This window comes from Apium graveolens, chromosome 10 (genome assembly GCF_009905375.1).
Source record: "Apium graveolens cultivar Ventura chromosome 10, ASM990537v1, whole genome shotgun sequence".
In the NCBI taxonomy this organism is placed as follows: domain Eukaryota; kingdom Viridiplantae; phylum Streptophyta; class Magnoliopsida; order Apiales; family Apiaceae; genus Apium; species Apium graveolens.
Window position 1 is genome coordinate 65,357,582 of NC_133656.1, and position 20,667 is coordinate 65,378,248.

Here is a 20,667-nt window from a genome sequence, read left to right on the forward strand (position 1 = left end):
TCTCGTTAGGTCTCGTTCTAATTTACGGCGACTCGCACTCATGCGCTATATATTATGCACCCTCTCAACTTATACTACCCTTATTATTCCTTTAAGTCCTTATTCACATCATGGTCGCCTCATTTTTCTAAGTATCTTAGGTTCATTCTCTTTATCGTCGTCAGCTCCGCTTATGGATTCTTATGGTTTTAATCGCGCGGTCTCGGCTCCGATATTTTTATAAAACTGAAAAATCATTGTTTTCAATTGAAATTTTTATGGAAGTTAGAAAAGTCAATATGTTAATCTCTGTAAAAATTTCATGATTTATGAACACTCTTAAGTCGATCCTTTATATTTTCAAAGTTCGTGATTTGTAGCAGTTTTTGTCGCGTAAATCACTTTTACTAAAACAACCGTAACTTTTGATCCGTAAATCGGAATTAAGCGATTCAAGTGCCTAAACGATCCTTATAACATTAACTATTATAATCAAGGGTTATTTTTCAAGAAACTACAGTTTAAAACTCCGGGATTTTCTGTAGAAATGTAAAGTTACGCTTCGTTGGTTTTAACGGAGTTACGTTTACGATCGGGGTTTCGTTTACGCCCTAACTCTTAACACAACCACCAAAAATCATCATATCATCATCAACACACAAAATACTCTCAAGAACATCATGTTCTTGAGGCAACAACAATCAACCTTAATTCTACTCAACTTAAACTTCAAGATCTCAACAATATCACTTCTTAAACGAAGTTTTCTACCACATACTAAATGGATCTTAAAAACGAATCTTAAATAAAGTTGGACCAAATATTTTTACCTTTATTGAAAGCTTGAGATGTGTTCTTGAGGCTGGTGGAGGCTTGGAAGTGCTTGGTATGATTTTTGGAGCCTAGAACCACCATTGAAATCAAGAAACCAAAGAGAGGTTACTATTCATACTATTCACTAGTGAGTTTCTTGATTTTATCTTACCCATCAAACCTTGATAAAAAGAGATGAAAGAATTTTTTTACCTTAGTTTAATTTCTAGGAGGCTTGAGAATTAATTGGATGATTTTACAAGAGCTAGAATTTGGAGATTTGAATTTGAATTCTCCTTCTTTTGCATTAGGGCCGAATGGAAGCATCAAGGGGGTATTTATACTCCTCTTGGTTGCTTAGCTTGGTTGATTTGCTCGGTAACTTCTAGGAAATGGGGTGGAAGATCTTGCACTTGATTTTTATTCTCCTAGGTTGAATCCTAGGTTTATTCTTGTTGCAAATCTTAGGGACAAATCTTTGGTAGCTTCCTAGAAACTACTTATATTAGCTTCCTTAGCACATTATTTGGATAGCTTGCTTGATAATCCTATGGTTAGCTTACTATTTGATAAAGTAACCATGGTTACTTTATTACCATGGTTTAGTTAGTGCGTTACGTTTATTTAATCGTTTACGCGTTTGCTCGGTCGCTTAAACGTTTTCGTAATACTTATTCGTAAATGGTTCGCGACGTAATTCCTTTCATATTTATTCCTTATATTTTTAATTATCATAATTGAATATAAATCCGTAGGGTTTTAATCTTATAATTATAAAGTGATTCCCGTAATCCTCGATGAGTCGTAAATACGGTCGTTTTTCAAAGTTCATTTTCTTCGAAAACTAATAGTGTTTACATACACTCATTTGGTATGTATAATCGTAATATCAACTCCGAAACTCATTTCCTTATGCACTACATAGTGTGGGCTCAAAAGTTTTTCCCGCCCGTCAGGGTTACTATTCATTAAACGTTTTACAAGGTCTCAAAAATTCAAGTTATTATATTACCATTCATAAAGGTCTTTTACCGATGTCAAAAATTTGGGTTCTTACAGTTTAACACTCGCACAAGCATGATAGCATCTCACATAGATAATGCTGAACTAGTTCACTAGATGATTTTTCTGGTAACTAGGATTGATGTTTACTTGTGCATGTTACTTTAGATGATCTTAAATATGTGTTTAAATATTTGTTGAACATGATTAATTGCTTTAGTGAGATATATGTTTTCCAGCATATAAAACCTTTATTTTTGCTTATTCTCTGTATCCTATTATAATATGATTTGCTCATTTATTCTGAATTGTTTGTTAAGATGTGTTAGTTTATAATTGGATTGAGATAGCTAGATGAGATTCTTCAACGGGATTGGACTAGATAGAATTAATGATTTATTTGTTAAATCTGTTTGTTCCATATCATGCATGTCTTACTTAATTCTTATGCGTAATGTTTCTGAATGAACATACAATGCTTGCTTATGCTTATGCCATGAATGCATCTCTTAGTACTTGCATTAATTATAGAAAAAGCATGTTTAGGATTACTATAGGGCAAAGACTGCTTGTCCTCCTTATATAAGGTTGGAACCATTTTCCCCTAGCCTAGAGACAAATTTGTCAAGGGTATTTAAATGGAGAAAATGGTCAGTCAAAGATAAGAATTAGCATGATAAGGTTGCAGCTATTGTTATCTCTGTTTATAATAATATCTCTAATCCATCTGGACCCAAACTGATAAGTTGGGTACCAAGAACTGTTGATCCATTTGTGAGTGCAGGACATAACAGGTTAATTGATTCATATGTATTCTTGGTAATTCATACTCAAGGCATATGATCAAAGAAAGATCCTCACAATCAAATGTGATTAACAAAAGCTATTCTGTCAATAATCTTTGGAGATGATAGCAAAGGTTTTCATTACGGGATAAGCTATACAGATAAAGGGATGTCATCATGAATTCAACAATTGCTATCACTGATAACAACTAATTATTGGAGTCACTGATATCATTTAAAGCAACTTCTTACTGGAGAATCAAGGCACAAATCCTCTTATCAGACAGTTATGTATTAAAGGATAAAATATCAATTCAATGAAGAATTAGTGTCTCATCTGAAGCAGGAAGATTGAGAAGCTTGCTCTGATTAAGAGTAAGTTAGAAGCTCTCATCCTTGAACATCAACACAAGGAACCCTTTTGTAAAAAGGGTTTAGTGAGAGGACTGCCTCATTTAGAATTCAGAAGGATGATAAATGTGAGGCATGTCAGAAAGAGGAGTCAAAGACAGCATCACATCAAAGTAAAGATATACCTCAGTGATGGTGGTTGACTACTCTTATCAAACAAAGTTGTTGTTCGTGCGTTCTCAAGACAAGACATCACAGATGGTGATTGATCATATCAAGAGATCAAACTGGAAGCAACTGTAGAGACATATTCAGCATTGGGAGCTCCCTGTCAGAATGGAATGGTACAAAGGAAGAACTAGAACTTGATTAAAGCTACAAGGGAAATATCAAGCTAATCAAGACTTCCTAAATACAAAAGGGTTGGAGCAGTCAATACAGTTTGTAACAAGTTAGATCAAGCCCTGATCAGGATGTATACATGAAGACCACTAATGAGTTAATGGCCAACAGAAGCAAACACTGGATAACCTCAAAGTGTTTGGAGAGAATGTTCTATAGTTAGGATATTTTCCATGGCTACTCAGTGGAGTCTACAACCTACAGGGCATTTGTAGTTTTGCAACAGAAGATGATTGACAGTCTAAGTGCACAGTTCAACAACTCCATGCTCCAAGCTGTTAAAGGAGAAATTAATGATATTGATGATTCATATCCAAGTAGTGGAATGGCAGTGTATCTATACATCTCATTACTTCAATGAAGCCATTCAGCAAGGGTAAGGATTTTCAGGTAATCCCAGCAACAGCTTAGGGGTAGCAACAGAAGGATCAACTAGTCAGACACTACACCACATTGAAAATTCAGAGGACACAACAAGAACATATCTGCTGAGACAAAGGGTTTGATGTCAATATTATTCCCAGAGTCTAGTTCTTAAGTGATCCAGATGGTGGAGTAATGATTAGCAGGGCTATTAAGTGCGAATGATTACTTCTCTAGTTTTCTATCTAAGGAAGAAACTTAGAAAGTTACAGAAGCTCTGATAGATCCGGATTGATGGGGTGATTACAAAGCAAGATGAACTCAATCAGTCAGCAAGCAGATTGTAGGGAAGCTGGTATCTAAACCAAATGACAATATTGTAATTGGTACAAAAATAACCAGAAGTCAAACTAGATGACAATGGCATTGTTACGAGGGACAAGGCCAAACTGGATGCTAGGTTATTATCAGGAAGCAATATCTAACGGATAGCACCAATGATGAGACTTGTGGATATTACGATATATCAGGCACCTGATGCACATTACACTTGGAATTGGACTCTAGTAGATGTGTACAAGTGCATTACTGGTTGGTGAGTCAGAAGAGAAAGTCAATGCACCACAGTTCATGGACTTTGCAGTTGCAGATCAATTGAACTCTGTATATCTCTTCTTCACAATCTCACTTCAGGTTGGTATGAACTAGTATACTACTCAAGCAATCGTCAAGGACATGGTATGGCACTCTAACTAAAGTTACAGTTTAATATGAACTAGTAGGGTCGTCATATTAATAACTCTCTTATCACTAGGCACAAACATAATGTTATATATGTGCTCTGATATAATGATAATGTTATATGTTAGTCTACTAACAAAAACTTGTGCAAGATTATTTGCTAAGTAATTGCAGAGTAGGTTTGGAGGAGAATATTGGAAAGGTTACAATTCTTTTTGGAATTACGTCAAGCAAGCCATAAGGATAATTCTTTTAGGAGCTCAAGCAAGCCAAAAGAACAATTCTTTTAGGAGCACAAGTAAACTAAAAGAATGATGGCAATACAAGTAAGTTAAGGATCTTTTGAAGATGCAAAATTTGGAAGATTCTGAACATGCCAAGACTACTTACCAACATAAACCACTAAAGCTTAATAAGTGCACCTCAGGTATAATGACAAGCTATAGAGGAATGACGAGCTCACTCTTTTACTTAAATGCTAATAGACAACATGTAATATTCTCAAGATGCCAATGTGCAAGGTTCCAAGTGGATCCTAGAGAATCCAATTTTAATAGCTATTAACAAGATTATTAGATATCTTAAGGAACTACCAACTCTTGGAGTAAAGTACCCTAAAGATATTATGCTTAACACGTTTGGCTATATAGATACAGAATATGCAGGTTGTAAGAAAGACAGGAGAAGCATCTCTGAAGCTGTCAACATAAGTGACAGGAGAAGCATCTTAGGAAGCTGTCAACTTCATGGAAGAAGATTGATTTCTTGTTATGATAAGAAACAACCTCAAATCCAACAACTTTGTGAACACTCTATGACAAGGCACCTTCACACCAGGTATCATTACTTTAGAGAGCATGTCTTTAGTCAAAGAATTACTGACAGAAATATTTATTAAATCACTTGTTAAAGTTAATTTTCAAGACTGGTTTGTAAGTGTGAGATATCATTCATTGCATATTAGTTGGAAATCCCATCTGTAAGGAATTCTTCTTATAAGTTCACAAGTATTAAATCTTCAATATTTAAAGGACTTGTGAATTTATTAGTAATTCAGTACCTCGTACTTAGTGCTACTATCTTGATTATCATGATTACAATGTCATATACATTTGTGGTAGTTAAGTATTATAGCATTAAGTTTAAATATTATCTTAATTGATTTAAATTATGACTGTAGACAGTTCCATTCCATATCAGTCTCATAATTGAATTGTATTAAAATAATATGCAGCATAGTTATTTGTATCATGTACGAATAATTGTGGTACTTTTAGTATTAGTGATATCATTTAGAATTTTTGTTCTAAGTAATCAATGCTTATTTTTAAAATCACTAATATTGAAAGTTGAAGTATTTTCTAAGTTATGTGTATAAAACTCTCAATATTTTATATGCTTAGAAAGTATTTCTAAAATTACTAATTATCCAGAGAGTGATTGCCATGTATAAAAGTCATATATCCTATTAGTGATTATTCAAGGATAATTATGAAAATATTTAAGTGCTAGTATCTAACTCATAGATATTTAGTATTTATTTATTTAATATTTATTTTGGGTTGTTTGGATTATGGAATTTGAAGCAATTCAATGATGTTATTTGCTCCATAATTCAAACTAACTTAAAATAAATAAGTAGCATGATTGATTATAACTAAATCTGTCAACAACTGATATCTAGTATATTGACTGTAACTTATGTGGTATAAGTTAATTATGAGATTTTGGTTTTAGTGAATTTAGCAATGCTTATATTTCAAGAATTCACTGAAATCAGAATATGATTATAGCATGATTAGTTGTGTGTAATTTCTTGACTTATATCAGTTAATGATATTTAGTTAAGAGTTTAACTATGAACTAATTATAAAGTATTAGTATTTGTGACATTACTTAGAACTCCTCTAAGTAATCGTTTATCCTCAATCACTTATACTAATATAAAAAGTGTAAAAATATCTCTTGAAGTACAACTATGGTCAATGAAGATTTTGCTTTATTAGAAGTAACCATATGTTGTTCATCTAGAATAATTTTTATACTTATTTGCAAATTCCTAAACACTTTGATAATAGATGCAATACTCAATGGATCAAAGTATATGGAACTTAGAATATTTTTCTAAGATTGCAAAGAAGTCAATGTTTGTTAATGTTGCTTTATTTATCGAACCAATATTATTTGAGATATTACAGTTGTTAGGAGTTAACATTGTACAATATATGAAATTGAATGCTGATGTCTTTTTGATAGATAATTGGTATTTAATTCTTTGATATCTTATTTTAATATTTAAAATAGGATGCAACATAATTATTGGTATCAAATGTACTTGACAAGTATCAGACAATGATATATTGTTAATATTTTGTTGCAGATAATTGTGAGATTTTAAGTTCTAGTGGATTTATATGAGTTGCTACATCTGACAGATTCACTACAATTTGAAATTAGCATCATAGTCAGTCTTATTAAGATTATTTATCAATAAACAATTTTGTTGATTATAATCTTATAAAGATAGATTATGGAGCTTTTGATATGAATGAGAATTGCTTAGACTTTACCCTAAGTGATCAATGCTTTTACAAAAACTCATTCATACTGAAAGACAAAATCTTTCTTTCTCGTCTTAATACTGCTAGGTCATCAGTCTGTGTCTTATCAAATCATTTATCTTTTTAGGCATAAAAATAGACTTGTGCACTCGAACAGTTTTAGGAGAAAATCAAACTTCTTTCTACATTGGTGATATCTTATTTCTTTAAAATCTTTTGAAATCACTATTGTACATCATTTATCTCAAAGATTAAATGCATAATTTTTATTCATTATAGATCTTAAGTGCATTTTATCTCTATATTGCCATATGCTCTGTGATACAGGTTCAGCGTCCAATGGCATTCTTTCATTTGATAGTCATGAGGTTGAAAACCCACAACTTCTATCCCAGATTGTAAAGACAAACACAGAAACAGAACCAACCAACACTCTCTTACCACTAAAATGAAGTATGAATGAGCGTGAGGGAGAAAGTGCCTTAGTGCACCACATAAGAAAGGTTCTGAAGTCAACCCAGCAGCTCTGTCTCATACGAAGATGAGTAGTATTTAAACCGAGACAACTGCTAGCCCCCATACATCTTCTCAAAAAGATGTAATGGCTGAAAAGGCACAAAAATAGTTACTAGATTCATCCTCTCAATAGGGTGCATCTATTGAAATTCTCCTGTCGGTCAGGGTATCCGATGTAGTGTCACCACCTCAAACATAAACAATTCTTGATGCACAGGGAAAGGTTACACACATATAGGATGAGTTGACGGAAACAAGAGTTTCGACCACTTTAAGGTCAAATTCGATTGTTCTAGGTTCTTTAAATGGACCAATTGCCTTTGCAGGTGTTAGGAGAGGATACTGATCCAATAGCCATATGTCAGTGGTCAGTGTCTACCTCCCCAGGACTAATAAACCTGGATGCATCTGCGGATAGTGGATCCGACATAGGTGCAGATCGACAACTTGTTGACAATGATTCAGCTATTACCTGATGAGTCACAAGGAAATGTCTTCACAGACATTAGAAGGGAACTTTGATCTTTATGCTAAATTCTTTGGATCACTGTTTACCTTCCCAGAGTTCTAATCTGGAACCCTAAAAGGGAAACTAACAACTTGTAGATTATAACTCAGATTCATCTGACGAGTCTAACAAGGATGGGGATTTGCGAACTCCCATTTGACCACCCGTGACCTCCTTAAGGATGGCTAAGGTGATTTTCCTTGCAGGTACAACTGGATTTTGGAGCTATGAGAAGAGTGATACACTTGTGAGAATGAGTGTAAACATGAGTGGAGAGAAGAGTGAAACACTTGTGAGGTACACGAAACAGAATCACACACTCACAGTGAGGAAGAAAGACAGAAACACCATATCCCATTCCCTATCCCTAAACATGGTTCTTGATACTTCGGGTCTCGATTCTGTTTATGATTGGAACTTAACTCTTAGGAACCTAACATTTACAGATCGGATTAGAATACTTCGGGACCTTTGGGAGCTAACAATTGGTAATAATTGGTGATCTCACCGTTAGGAGGTATAAGGAGTTGGGAAGATTGGTTAACAGGATGATCAACAGTGAAGTCATACTTGCATCATTTAAAGGGACAAGGTTGATCAGACTCTAACTTGTTATTTCTTTTCTAACCAAGTAAAATATGAGCACTCCTTCAGACGATAGCATAAATTCCTTCTCTAAGGGGGAGATAAAAGCTTATATAATAGTTTGGAGGATTCCTCAACTAAGGGGGAGAAATAGCAGGAATGAGGAAAAAGGTAAAGCACATGTACACTACACCACACCATTGTTGTTTGTAACTACGGATCCTATTGTACGGGAGAGGTGGTAAACACAAGGTGATTTTCTAGTAATCAGAAGAAGTGGTTTGGTTCATCACTATTCTTCATAAGGGGAGAAGCTGTTTTCCAAAAGGGGAATACCATTAGTTCTTATCTGCGGATCCTATTGTACGGGAGAGGTGGTAGACGAAGGTGATCTCCTTTAAGCAGTTGATTCTCATAGGGGGAGAAGCAAGAGAGATATGCGCTTCTCAACAGAAAATGCGGTTGTACAAAAGAAGTTGCTGATGATTACTTCAAGACTGAGAAGTATTATCTGGCGGAGATTTGAAGAACCAAGGAAATGAAGATGAAACTACTTGAAGATCATTTCAGTGCTAGAGGAATAAGCATCTTTCATTTCAGTTACTCAAGAAATCTGGAAATGCAGTATTTGATCCAGAAAACCAGTAGCATTATTTACAAGTCCTGGTACATTACTTTTTCTAGTTGTTAGTTGAGTTATCCTCTCTATTTAATTTGTTTGTTAAGTTTAACAATCAAATAGGGGGAGATTATTGGTGAGACTGCGTAGCTATATGAACAGTTACGTGATAACTCAACACAATAACAACACTAGAAGAGGACAGGTTAATAATACTACGTCTACACAAGAAATCAGGAAGAATGAAGACAAGGCAAATACGAAGAATCAGAAGATTAGAAGAAAGCCTGAAGTCTATCTACAGGTCACTGAAAGAAGTTCATTAATATGATCATGCCTCACTGAAGAATAAAGGTTAAAGACTTTCAGGGTTTCAGAAAGGTTGAAGATTCAGTATACAAGTGCTACCGGAAGATTTCAGTGTATTGGCATTGATTGAAGATAGACAGTGTTCGAAGCATAGGAATCTGAAGAATTGAAGACAGGATATAGACAGAGGTTAATGAAGACGTTGTCTAAAGTACCAGAAAGGATTCCAGTGAAAGTATAGTTGTTTATTGACAGTTAGTGTCTGAAGCAATAAAGTTGAGGCAAGCTTAACAATGTAATCAAGGTTATAATACGAAGACCTGAATCGGGGTTATTCGTCTGTGAACCAGACCAGTTGCACTAGGCGTCAATAGCTTGTGGGTATTATTTTTAGAAGAATTATTAAGTTGAGGAACGTACTTGGATTGAACGTTTATCTGTTAAAGTACGAGAAGAGGTGCACGGGATATACAACTCAACGGCTCAGGGGACTGGCGAAGCTCAAAGTTTAATTGCTAAATTAAATAAATTATTTAATGGACTTTATTATAATTTATTTAATAAACTTAAAATGATTTATCTTATAAACATTAAATAAGTTTATTTTATAAATCTAAATTAGTTTATTTATATAATTTATATTTAAGTTTATTTTATAAATTAATTTAATTACAATTTAAACTTGATAAGTAGCATTTTATACCACTAAGAACGTCTTATAATGGCTTGAATTGATGCCTTCAAATCAAGTATTTTGTGTATTTGATGCGTTTTTCTAGTGTTTGTGCATTTCAGGGTATTACTTGCATTTATGGAGAGATTTCATCAGGAATAAGCCTAGGTATGTGCTTGGCATTGGAAGTGGGAAGTTAGGAGCAGAACGCAGCAGAACGGGAGCAAAATAAGCATTTTTCCAGTAAGGTGCTGGGCGCCCGCTCAGCCTGGCTGGGCGGCCACTCAGAAAGCTGGGCGCCCGCTCAGGATTGCTGGGCGGGCGCTCAGGGTCGTAAAATTAAATAATGATTTTTAGAGTTCTATTTCTGTTGGACTTCTGACTTCTGAGATAGCTGGGTCTTGTGGGGCTTCTATATAAGTAGTTTTCAGAGACGTTTCACGTGTGATGAATTGTGGTATCAATCAAGGAGAAAGGAGAGAAGGAAGAAGACCGTTTTAGCACATCGCAATGAAGAAGAGGAAGCATATGTTTTCTTGTGATTCTTTTATTCGTTGTATCAGTGGATGCTAGTTTTCTTTACTTTGAACCTTATTACTCTTGTGACGTACTCTGGTTTTAATAAGTATTTTTATTAGTTTATCTTGTGTGTTATTATCATGTTTTCATATGAACCCATGGTGACGATAAGTTCTATCATGGGCTAATCGTGATCATGGGGTCGTAACGGATTTACTATGGAATTCTTTAGTTAGTTGTTTAATACCCTAGTGTGTGATGATTGTATGATATCTAGTATAGGTTGCGCTTATTCGTCTTATGTGCGTCGCGAACATATAAGATAGGGTGTTAATCTCTTGTGAAGCGACGGTGGATCTTGAGGTTTAGAACTTGCCATGCTAGCATAGGTTCATGTATGTGTATGCATGATTAGTGGGTAACTCTAACCGTTTTACTTGCCCTGTGTAATCATAAGGAATCACTTGTGCTTAAATCGTTATGTTGTCAAATTCTGTAGACATATAGGGTCTCAACATAATTGATGCGTATTCAACTTCTATCTTAATTGTGGATGTTTGTTAGAATGGTATTAGTACAACGAAAGTTGGCTTTTATCAGTTTCGTGTTGTTCGATTAATATCATCACCGTTACATACTAAGGGTAATAATAATAACTATTGAAGGAAGTAGTAATGAAGTTATGATCTCATGTGTGTTTAATATTGTTAATTCAAGTATCAATTAAGTGTTTAGTTCTCGTAGTTAATTATAGTTAATAATTAGTTAATCAAATCTACGTGTTATTGTCTTGACATTGAGAAGTAATCATACATTGGTGAGTAAGTGTTAATTGAACATATTTAGTCTGAGTCTCTGTGGGAACGAACTAGAAATTATTATATATTACTTGCGAACACGTATACTTGCGTGAATAATTAGCGCGTGTTTTGTGCCTAACAAGTTTTTGGCGCCGCTGCCGGGGACTCGGTGTATTTGTTTAGTTTATGTACTTACCATCAGTGGTCATTAGGACTTATTGATTAAGACGTGTTACTTATTGTTTCCGGTTGTGTTTCAGGTACTTTAGCGAATGTTTATGCAAACACGTTCTCGTACTCGCAAGAGGACTTTAGATACGGCTGAGGAGACAGACTCAGTTCTTGATATTCCGGAGAAGATAGATTTTGAAGATTCGGATAAAGAGAGTGAGCAGAAAGAACCAGTAATCATGGGTGATCGTATAGTTCTGGCAGATCCAGCTCTTATGGACTTTTCTCGGCCTAAAATTGATGATATTCAGTCAAGAATCCTTCATCCGGCCATTCAGGCTAACAATTTTGAAATCAAGCCGGGCACTATTCCGATGGTGCAGAATTCTGTTTCTTTCGGAGGTGCTGCGACTGAAGACCCCAACATGCACATCAGGAATTTTGTCGAGATCTATAGTACTTTCAAATATAATGGTGTGACTGATGAGGCTATCAAACTGAGGCTTTTCCCATTCTCTTTGAGGGATAAAGCTAAGGACTGGTTACATTCTGAACCAGCTGTCCATCACTACTTGGCAAGATCTTGCATAAAAGTTTCTAGTGAAGTTCTATCCAATGACGAAGACTGCAGCTATGAGGAGTGCTCTTACTCAGTTTATGCAGCAACCAACAGAATCTATGTGTGAAGCTTGGGAGCACTACAAGGAGATATTGAGAAAGTGTCCACATCATGGTATGCCTAACTGGATGGTGATCACTGGTTTCTATAATGGTTTAGGGGCCCAATCTCGGCCAATGCTCGATGCAGCAGCTGGAGGCGCTTTGTGGGCCAAAAGCTATATTGAGGCTTATAATATTATTAAAACTATGGCTGCAAATGAGCATCAAAACCCAACTCAAAGGATGATGCCTGGGAAGGTAGCAGGTATTCTGGAAGTCGATGCAGCCACAACTATTGCAGCGCAGCTCCAAGCGCTGTCTTTGAAGGTCGATTCTTTAGCCACCTATGGAGTCAATCAGATAGCTATGGTCTGTGAGCTTTGTGCAGGTTCTCATGCTATGGATCAATGTTCTTTTGTGAATGAATCTGTTCAGTATGTGAATAATTATCAGCGACCGTAGCAACCCGTGCCAGCTACCTATCATCCTAACAACAGAAATCATCCCAAGTTCAGCTGGAGTAATACTCAGAATGCTATTCAGCAACCATATCAGTAAGGCGTAAGTAAACAGTTTAATCCACCTGGATTCCAGAAACCACGACATTATGCTCAAAGGCAATCATATCCTCAACAAGGAGGTGCTGCTCCACCTTCTAGTGCTGATTTCGAGGAACTCAAGCTGTTGTGCAAAAGTCAGGCTGTTTCTATCAAGACCTTGGAAAATCAAATCGGTCAAATAGCCAATATAGTGCTCAACCGTCAACCTGGCACACTTCTCAGCGATACTGAAGTGCCAGATAGGAAGGAAGCTAAAGAGCAAGTCAAAGCTATTACCTTAAGGTCTGGAAAAGTTGCTGATGCTAAAAAAGTGAAAGACGGAGAAGCTGAAATTGTTGATGAAGAAGAGAAGCAAAAGAAGAAAGCGGCGGAACTAAGGAAGACTACTGTCGAACACACTCTGCCTGAGGGTAATACAGGGGTGAAACAACTCTATCCTCCACCACCTTTCCCTAAGAGATTGCAACAACAAAAGCTGGATAAGCAGTTCAGTAAGTTTCTGGAGGTGTTCAAGAAACTTCACATCAACATACCTTTCGCTGAGGCTCTGGAGCAAATTCCTAGTTATGCAAAATTCATGAAGAGTATTCTTTCAAGGAAGGTGAAACTGGATGACCTTGAGACCGTTGCTCTAACGGAAGAGTGCAGTGCTGTGCTGCAACAAAAATTACCTCCAAAGCTTCAAGATCCAGGTAGCTTCACCATTCCTTGCACCATTGGCGAGTTGTCTTTTGACAATTGCCTGTGCGATTTGGGAGCAAGCATCAATCTGATGCCGTTTTCTATCTTCAAAAAATTAAATTTGCCTGATCCAAAGCCTACCTACATGTCTCCACAATTGGCTGATCGTTCTATTACATACCCACGAGGCATAGTGGAGGACGTGTTAGTTAAGGTGGATAAGCTCTTCTTCCCTGCAGACTTTGTCATTTTGGATTTCGAGGAAGATAAGAAGATTCCCTTAATCTTGGGAAGACCTTTATTGGCTACAGGTCGTACATTGATAGATGTGTAGAAAGGTGAAATTACTATGAGGGTGCAGGATCATGATGTGACATTCAATGTATTCAAGGCGATGAAATTCCCTAAAGAAGATGAGGAGTGCTTAAAGGTGGATTTAATTGATTCTACGGTCACTTCAGAACTTGATCATATGCTAATGTCTGATGCCTTAGAGAAAGCCTTGTTGGGGGACTTTGACAGTGACGATGAGGATGGCAATGAGCAACTACAATATCTAAATGCTTCTCCTTGGAGGCAAAAGCTAGACATGCCATTTGAATCTCTGGGTACTTCTGATCTCAAGAATGTTGAAGGAAAGCTCAAACCATCTATCGAGGAAGCACCTACTTTGGAGCTTAAACCATTGCCTGAACACTTGAGGTATGCTTTTTTAGGTGATGCATATACTTTACCTATTATTATTGCATCCGACCTTTCACGTAGTGAGGAGGACAAGCTCTTGAGGATTTTGAGAGAATTCAAATTGACTATCGGGTGGACTATAGCAGATATCAAAGGGATCAGCCCTTCGTACTGCATGCATAAAATTCTGCTAGAGGAAGGTAGTAAGCCGACTGTTGAGCAACAGCGACGACTTAATCCTATCATGAAAGAAGTGGTGAAGAAAGAAATTCTGAAGTGGCTGGATGCAAGAATCATATATTTCTGACAGTTCTTGGGTGAGCCCCGTGCAATGTGTACCTAAGAAAGGAGGTATCACTGTGGTAGCAAATGAGAAGAACAAGCTCATCCCCACTCAAACAATCACAAGATGGAGTGTATGCATGGATTACAGAAAGTTGAACAAAGCCACGAGAAAGGATCACTTCCCTCTTCCATTTATTGATTAGATGCTTGACAGGTTGGCCGGTCATGAGTATTATTGTCTTCTGGATGGCTATTCGGGGTATAATCAGATTTGCATTGCACCAAAGGATCAAGAAAAGACTACCTTCACTTATCCATTTGGCACGTTTGCTTTTCGCAGAGTATCGTTTGGCTTATGTGGTGCACCGGCCACTTTTCAGAGATGTATGATGGTTATGTTCTCTGATATGATTGGAAACAATGTCGAAGTGTTCATGGACGACTTCTCCTTCTTTGGACATTTGTATGATGAATGTTTGAATAATCTTCGTGCGGTGCTCAAAAGGTGTATGGAAACTAATTTGGTCGAGAAAGGATCACTTCCCTCTTCCATTTATTGATTAGATGCTTGACAGGTTGGCCGGTCATGAGTATTATTATCTTCTGGATGGCTATTCGGGGTATAATCAGATTTGCATTGCACCAGAGGATCAAGAAAAGACTACCTTCACTTATCCATTTGGCACGTTTGCTTTTCGCAGAGTATTGTTTGGCTTATGTGGTGCACCGACCACTTTTCAGAGATGTATGATGGTTATGTTCTCTGATATGATTGGAAACAATGTCGAAGTGTTCATGGATGACTTCTCCGTCTTTGGACATTTGTATGATGAATGTTTGAATAATCTTCGTGCGGTGCTCAAAAGGTGTGTGGAAACTAATTTGGTGCTCAATTGGGAAAAATGTCACTTTATGGTGCGTGAAGGCATTATTCTTGGGCATAAAGTCTCTAGCAAGGGTCTTGAGGTGGACAAAGCCAAGGTGGAATTCATTGAAAATCTCCCACCACCTATTTCTGTGAAAGGAATTCGTAGTTTTCTTGGTCATGCGGGTTTTTATCGGCATTTCATTAAGGACTTCTCGAAGATATCTAAGCCGTTATGTAACTTGCTCGAGAAGGATATGCCTTTCAAATTTGATGATGAATGCTTGGCGGCATTCGAGACTCTCAAGAAGAGTTTGATAACTGTACCAGTTATTACGGCACCTGATTGGATAGAGCCTTTTGAGATGATGTGTGATGCGAATGATTATGCGGTGGGAGCAGTTCTTGGGCACCGCAAGAATAATCTTTTTCATGTGGTCTACTATGCTAGTAAGACTCTAAATAGAGCTCAAATGAACTACACCACTACTGAGAAGGAGCTTTTGGCTATAGTCTTTGGTTTCGAAAAATTTCGATCTTATCTGCTTGGGACAAAGGTGACAGTATTCACTGATCATGCTGCCATTCGCTATTTGGTCTCAAAGAAGGATTCGAAGCCTAGACTTATTCGTTGGGTGCTCTTGCTACAGGAATTTGAGTTAGAGATCAAGGATCGAAAAGGTACTGAGAATCAAGTAGCTGACCATCTCTCTAGATTGGAGAATCCCAATTCTACTTCTTATGATAAGACATTGATCAACGAATCTTTTCCGGGTGAGCAGTTATTCGCAGTTCAGGAGGAAGAGCCATGGTTCGCAGATATTGTGAACTATCTTGTCAGCAATATAATGCCTCCTAATATGAATGCATCTCAAAAGAAGAAGTTTCTGCATGAGGTGAAGTGGTATATGTGGGATGAACCGTATTTGTTTAGACAAGGAGCTGACCAGATCATCAGGAGATGTATCCCATTCTGTGAGACGGAGGGGATATTACGAGACTGCTATTCCACAGTTTATGGTGGACATTATGGTGGTGAAAAGACAGCAGCTCGTATTCTGTAAGCATGTTTTTTCTGGCCTACTTTGTTTAAGGATGCACATCAGTTCATTTTAAGGTGTGATCGTTGCCAAAGAGTGGGGAATCTTACGAGGAAGGATGAGATGCCATTGAATGTGATGCTTAAAGTCGAGGTCTTTGATGTTTGGGGAATCGATTTCATGGGACCATTTGTCTCATCCAGCAATAATCAGTACATCTTGCTGGCAGTTGATTATGTCTCAAAATGGGTAGAAGTCAAGGCTCTACCGACAAATGATGCAAAGGTAGTGTTGAATTTTCTTCATAAGCAGATTTTCATAAGGTTTGGAACGCCACGAGTAATCATAAGTGATGAGGGGTCGCATTTCTGCAACCGTAAGTTCACTTCTATGATGCAGCGCTACAATGTGAATCACCGTGCTGCTACTGCCTATCATCCGCAAATGAATAGTCAAGCTGAAGTGTCTAATAGAGAGATCAAGCGCATTCTAGAGAAAGCTGTTTGTCCGTCAAGGAAGGATTATTCTTTAAAGCTCAATGAAGCTGTTTGGGCTTATAGAACATCATACAAGACTCCACTTGGGATGTCCTCGGTTTCAACTTGTTTATGGTAAGGGATGTCATTTACCTGCGGAGCTTGAGCATAAGGCTTATTAGGCGTTGAAGAAGTTGAACCTTGATCTAGATGCAACTGTGAAGAAGCGAATGCTTCAGTTAAATGAACTTGATGAATTTTGACTCCAAGCGTACGAGAACAACAAAATGTACAAGGAAAAAGTGAAAAGGTGGCACGACAGGAAGCTCTATCCTAAGTCATTTGTGCCGGGGCAACAAGTTCTTTTATTCAACTCTCGTCTCTGACTTTTTCCTGGAAAGTTGAAATCAAGGTGGTCTGGACCTTTTATCGTCAAAATTGTGCTTCCACATGGAGCGGTGGAGATTTTTGAGAATGATCCGGGCCAAGCATTCAAGGTTAATGGTCAGGGATTGAAGCATTACTATGGGGACACGGCAAACCGAGAAGTGGTTAGTGCCGTTTTATTTTCTACTTGATCAAGGTACTCTACGTCAAGCTAATGACATAAAAGAAGCGCTCCTTGGGAGGCAACCCAAGATTTGTAACTATAGGAATCCTTAGAAGTTAGTAACCTATCAAAAACCACAAAAAAATCAAAAAAATTGGGCAAGAAAAAAGTATTTTCCAGAAACCCTCTGGGCGCCCGCGCAGCTTTTCTGAGCGGCCGCTCAGCCCCCGACTGTTGAAAAAAAATTTTGCCTTCAAAAAAATAAAAAAAAATCAGAAAAATTCAAAAACAAAAATACAACCCACAACCCACGATTTCTTTTCCCATAACCCACGTTTTTTTCCTCACAACCCCACTCCTATTCAATTTTTAAGCCTAATTCCTACCCTATATATACATACAACTCGTCCATATAAACTCCCACATACTTTCAACTTTAAAACTCTCTCCTACACTCAAAACACAACTCTTAAACACTTTTTCTCAGTTTCAATGGCACCCAAGAGATCTCGAACTATTGATAGCAGCAGCACCGTTCCTACTGCTGATTCTTCGAGGGGAACTACTGCGAGACCTCGTTTATTTGATAAGGCTGTTGAGGAGGAGTATACAAGGCTTCTGGCTAAGCCGATTCTGAAGGAGAGGGGATTCTTACCATCGGGGAGGGATGGTGAGTTGTTGCCGATGGTTGCTGAAAATGGGTGGATTTCTTTTTGTGAGTCGCTGGAGGCGGTTCCGATGAGCGTGGTTCGCGAGTTTTATGCGAACGCAAAGGCTGAAAATAATGGGTTTACTATTGTTCGTGGGCTTATAGTTGATTATCAGGCCGCGGCGATTCGTCGTGTGATTGGACAACGAAAATGGAAGCCCACGGAGGAGAATTGGAATGAGAAGACACCGGGGACTTTGATTTGGATTTTATTTGTGCTACTCTCTGTCAGCCGGGCACGGTTTGGAAGTTCAAGACTGGAACTAACGAGTATCATTCTTTTCCGGCGATTGCGATGAATATGTATGCCCGTGCATGGAATGCCTTTATTTGTGCTAATATTCTGCCTACTTCACATGCACATGAGGTAACAGTTGAGCGAGCAAGGTTGTTATGGGGTATTTTAAACGAGTATTATATGGACCTTGGTGAGTTCATCTACCAAGGGATTTTGAAGTTTTTGAGGGGAGCGAAGCATATGAACATCCCTTATGCATCTACTGTCACGAAGCTATGCCGAGTAGTGGGAGTTCATTGGCCTTCTCACAAGGAGTGGCAGATGCCAGCCACTCCTATTGATTCAGCGACTCTGAATGCGATGCAGGAGTGGAAGGGTGGAGAGCCCGAGGAGCATGGGTTGGGTTATCGTCTTCCAGGAGGACGTCCAGCAGCTGGTGCTACCATGGCTAGGTCGGGTCATGATGAGGCATGCTCTTCTAGAGCTCAGGAGGGTGCTGGGATGGCTGATGCCCAGTATAGGAGGCTGTCGAGGAGGATGGATGCGATGTATGAGTCGCAGAGTAGGTTTGCTCAGGAGCTCACCCTTGCACTTGGGACTGCTTTCAGAGGCCTTGGAGCTAACATCCAGTTACCCGTTTTTGGTGAGGACTCTGCTTATCCGCCTCTTGATACTCCACCCTCTGAGGGTGATGATGATGATTTCTCTGAGTAGATATACCCTGTGTTCCTTTCTACTACCTTCACTGGAGACAGTGAAGATTTTAAGTTTTGGGGTGGTAGTTAAGGAATATTTTTTTATTGTGTGTGTCATGTAGTTACATATTCATGATAAGTTTAGTTCATATAATTGCATATTTTTTCCATATAGTTTTTTTTATTTTATATCTTTATTTATAATGTCATTTAGCTCATGCATATACCATGATCCCTTTTGCGTTGCTTTACCGATTGATTTGTGATATTGATGCAAGTGTAGTGATAGCGTTAGAGTGATGTTGAGTATTATAGGTTGACATGCATGCTAGAAATACTTGTAATTTCACTAAGTCTTAGAGTATGCTTAAGGGCTAGATTGTTGTCATGGTTTGATGGTTTTTGAGGTTAATCTATTGATTATACTTAGAATTTATGATAGGCTCTTAATGATAAAAGGCATGAAAAGAAAAAATTGGAGTAAAAATTGGAATTCATTACTAATTGTGGCTAGGCGTCAAATGGCTAGTAGCCGGCTCGTATTTTTATGTGAGTAGTCTAGGGTTGAGCAAGATGGAGCGAAACGCACTTGCTCAGAAATTAGAAAAAAATAGAAAAAAAGAAAAAAAAGAGAAAAAAAGAAAGAAAAAAAAATATAGAGTTAATGCATAATTGATCACGAGTGGGCTCTTTGGTATTCGAGTTATTAAGTTCTTAGGGGACTTTGTGCCTAGTGACCTAAGGCTTTTATAATCTGGGATCCGCTAACCTAACACTCGCTAAATGGATGCCATTGCATAAGTCTTTTGTGGACCTCACTCATTACACGGTCAAATAAGCATTTGTTATTGTATTGAATAAAAGCATTATTCCGTAATAAGCTCCAGTAATCTTGAAGTGTTATAAGTCATTTTGTGCCTAGAATTTATTCTTCGTATAATCATGTGATTGCCTTGAGGATAGTCGAGTTATGATAATTGATCTGGTTTTAAAGCATATCTGTTAAGCATCTGCACACACCAGGCTTCTGGTTGTATGTTAGTTTGCATGGTTTAATTGATCTTTATTCACCTAATTGTATTTGTTGAGATGTCGTGAATTAGTTGGTTTAGTCACTGTGAGGGGGATCGCTGCATTTCATATAGATTGCATTCATGCATGTTTTTGTTTTTTTTTTGAGTCTGTGACGCTTGAGGACAAACATCGATTTAAGTTTGGGGGTGTGATAAGTGGTATTTTATACCACTTAGAACGTCTTATAATGGCTTGAATTGATGCCTTGAAATCAAGTATTTTGTGTATTTGATGCATTTTTCTAGTGTTTGTGCATTTCAGGGTATTACTTGCATTTGTGGAGAGATTTCATCAGGAATAAGCCTAGGTATGTGCTTGGCATTGGAAGTGGAAAGTTAGGAGCAGAACGCAGCAGAAAATGAGAGCAAAATAAGCATTTTTCCAGTAAGGTGCTGGGCGCCCGCTCAGCCTGGCTGGGCGGCCGCTCAGGAAGCTGGGCGCCCGCTCAGGATT

The 20,667-nt window shown here is 37.6% G+C and overlaps 1 non-coding gene across 1 annotated transcript; it reads right to left on the reverse strand.

Annotated features, from left to right (window-relative positions):
• Positions 1-12,327: 12,327 nt before the first annotated feature.
• LOC141694317 (small nucleolar RNA R71) lies at positions 12,328-12,434 on the reverse strand. The gene has a single exon (XR_012563635.1). It is a non-coding gene; the product is annotated as a small nucleolar RNA R71 (small nucleolar RNA).
• Positions 12,435-20,667: the final 8,233 nt, after the last annotated feature.